Raw genomic sequence first — 3793 nt, forward strand, 5'->3', positions numbered from 1 at the left:
AACTACCAAACTTATAACCACCTACATTTTGATATTAAAACAATTTAAAATTATTAAAAACAATTATAAATTATTGAAATAGGATTTCTATGTGTATTCCAAGATTGCCCAGATTTGTTTATAGATTAGGTTGGCTTCAGATTCACAAGAAACCTAACTGTCCTTGCCTTGGTCTCCTAGGCCTTGACATCAAAGTCCTGAATTTTTTTTCATCCATGTTTAAAAACACTTAAAGCCATTTTCATTTATTTCTCCCCTCTATGGAGATTAATATCTCTCTGGACAAATACACTTTCTTTTTTTTTTTTTTTTTTTCGAGACAGGGTTTCTCTTTATAGCNCTGGCTGTCCTGGANCTCACTTTGTAGACCAGGCTGGCCTCGAACTCAGAAATCCGCCTGCCTCTGCCTCCCGAGTGCTGGGATTAAAGGTGTGCGCCACCACGCCCGGCCAAATACACTTTCTACTTTATCTGATTTTACAAAAATACAAATATCCCATTTACCTCTATATACATTTAATTAATATTTTTCCTAAAATTAACTTCATTTAAATTCCTTTATATTTATGGTATAAGCCTATTTTAAGCACAACATATATATCATGTGCTAGGATAACCTGTCCCAGTGTTCCCATGTATCCCACATAGAAAGAACCCAGTTGCTTAAGATAGCATTGACATCTTACACTTCTATTATTTCTCCCTTCTTTTTTTATGGTGACAAAAGTGTATATTTAGAATTAGCCATCTAGTCTAAGTTTTGATGACCCCAATCTTGTTGACAACATTTAGAGCATCATAATCAGGAGCTAAGCGAACATATGCCTTCTTCTCAGGCCTTGACAGGGTATGGACTTTGGACACATCAATGTCATAGAGTTTCTTCACTGTCTCTTTGATCTGGTGCTTGTTGGTCTTGACATCCACAATGAACACAAGCATGTTGTTATCCTTTATTTTCTTCAAGGCTGACTTGGTGGTCAGCGGGAATTTGATGACAGCATAGTGGTCAAGCTTGTTTCTCCTGGGCTCACTATTTTGAGGATATTTTGGATTTCTCTGGAGCCACAGGCACTTGGGCTGCCAGAAGGTGGGTGATGTTCTGATATTCTATTTGTGGCTATGGATGCCTTTAAGCACTGCCTTCTTAGCTTTTAAGGCCTTTGCTTTGGCTTCATCTTAGGGAAGGGACAGGGCTATCTTCTTCTCTTTTGGTGCCATTTTGGTGAAAAGGCTATTTCTCTCTTCTAAAATACATTTACAGTAATTTTAATTTATCTCTCGATTCTATGAAGTTTAATATCTCTGTGGATAAATTGTGGATGTTAAGGCCAACAAGCACCAGATCAAAGAGGCCTTGAAGAAACTATGACATTGATGTGGCCAAAGTCCATACCCTGTCAAGGCCTGACAGAGAAAAAAAATGTGTATGTATGCTTAGTTCCTGATTATGATGAGATTATGATTATTATGATAAGATGGCATTGAAATCTCACATTTCCATTTATTTTCTCTCTCTCTCTATATATATATATTTTATTTTGGAGGACATGTCGCCTTGTTTTTTCTCCTCTGAGCAGCAGGACTTTGTCTGATTCATTGCACTGCAAGGTCTTTAGTATCTTTGGAATTAGCAGCATCTCCAAGAAAGCACAGACACATTGAGAGACATTAGGTGGGAAAACAAGCCTGCACATTAGCATGCTATTTAATTAGGTTTGTGAGGCTCAATTTCATCGTAACTTAGAATCACACATGCCAAATTTGTATTTTTGTCCTAGTCCTCCCACTCCTAACACAGCTTCAAGGTTAAACCACACAGCTAAGAAGCCAATTCTCTCCACCACCTAATCTTAAGATCACAGTGTATGTTTTTCATTTGGCAATCTGACACTAATTTTTTTAAAAGTGAATTTTTGCTAGATATTGATATTCCAATATGTTATAGAAAATTTGAATCTCAACCTGGGGTTTCCACCCAGGCTTTGATTCTTTAGTTCCTGGTTAAAATAAACACACAAAATTTATATTTACCATAAGCTTTAGACAACATTAAACTGGACAGATAACTGCCCTCTATGCTATTACAATCTACGTTCCTGAATTATTAACTACTACTTATTGTGTTTTTTGGGGCTCTCCAATTGGCCAGCCCTCAAGATCACATTTTTCTGGGTCATTTATGCCATGGGGGTTTCTCCTTTTTCCTCCTGCACCTTCTTCTCATGGTCCTCTTCTGATCCCAAGCCTGAGAACCCTATACTCCATCTATGTCTGTTATGCTCAGCTATTGGCTGTTGGTATCTTTCTATACCAATCAGAAATGACTTGGTGCAGAGTCACAGGTCTGTGCGCAGATTCCAGGACTTGGGGGAACATATTTAGCATTAAAATAGACAGCAAGACCAAACATCAACATAACCCCCACATTTAAACAAAGGTAGAAGCCTCCTGAAATATACAGTCCTACAATATCTGATCACACAATTTATGGTAGAAGGTGTATTTCCATGTATTTTTGCAAGTACATTTACCATGTACCTCAGCTTGCTTCATGAGAGTAATACACAGAAGCTATGAGGGGCAAGTATCTCTCAGTGGAGCTCAGAACTGACTTGTAGTCTGTCCTTCAGAGTAAGTTATCACATCTACGGTTGAATCATAATTTACTGCAGACGAACCAAGGAATGGGCTCATAAAACATGAATTTATGTGGTCTGGCACAGTAAGAAAGATCCTTTTACTTTTAACCAGTAACTCAGAAGATAAACTCAAATGTTTTGTTTTATTTTTATTCAAATGGTTGTTTTACTATTAGTTAAAGGTATAGAAATGGAAGGGTTATGGACTTGAGTAGGTAGGTTCCCTGAGAGGCCAGAAGAGGACATGTATTACAGTCATTGCAAGCCAGATACCCAGGGATCACCCTTATGCCACAAACTTTTCTTGCACTTTTTCTATATCAGAGCCCCTTGATTACAAGATGGAGATTCTAGATGTTTACACATTTCACCAATAATATTGTCTCAGGACCATATTGGGCATAATTGAATTAATAACTGTGTTTCTAGTTACTTTGTATTGCACAATTCATTTTCTTAGATAAGCTTTACTCCTGATATAGATTTTTTCAACTACAATTGCCATTGAATGTAGATTCACTTTCTAGTGGGGAAAATATCCTGGTATGCAGAGATGGGTCAGTGGCTAAGAGCTCTACCAGAGGATAAGGATTCTCAGTACCTACGACTGCTTATAACTGTCTATATCTCCAGTTCCAGAGGATCCAAGGAGACCCTCTTCTGGTCTCTATCTCACAGAGACAGTCTCATGGTAACCAGACATTCATGCAAACATGATAATACAGAATTAAAATAAATGTACTTTTTAAATAGCATTTAACACAACCCTACATTCTCACAGTATCAAATTACTGCTTTGCACACATTCTGTATCAGCAACTCCTATGAATACCTGTTACTTTGAAAATGGCTGACTACTCAGTCATGTTTTCTACGGGAATCTAAGATTCCTTAGAGTTGGTGTCTCCATCGACTCAACTCAACAGCATTCACCCAGTCTTTCCAATCATAAAATCATGATGCTACTTGGAATTTTTTTTTAATTTTTAATATTTTTATTACATATTTTCCTCAATTACATTTCCAATGCTATCCCAAAAGTCCCCCATAGCGCCCCTCACTTCCCTACCCACCCATTCCCATTCTTTTTGCCCTGGCATTCCCCTATATTGGGGCATATAAAGTTTGCAAGTCCAATGGGCCTCTCTTTC

The 3793-nt window shown here is 37.6% G+C and overlaps 1 pseudogene; it reads right to left on the reverse strand.

Moving 5' to 3' along the window:
* Positions 1-753: 753 nt before the first annotated feature.
* LOC110288581 lies at positions 754-1221 on the reverse strand (annotated as a pseudogene).
* Between the last annotated feature and the right edge of the window lie 2572 nt (positions 1222-3793).

The sequence above is a fragment of the Mus caroli genome, unplaced genomic scaffold (genome assembly GCF_900094665.2).
Source record: "Mus caroli unplaced genomic scaffold, CAROLI_EIJ_v1.1 scaffold_21336_U2_1, whole genome shotgun sequence".
NCBI lineage: Eukaryota > Metazoa > Chordata > Mammalia > Rodentia > Muridae > Mus > Mus caroli.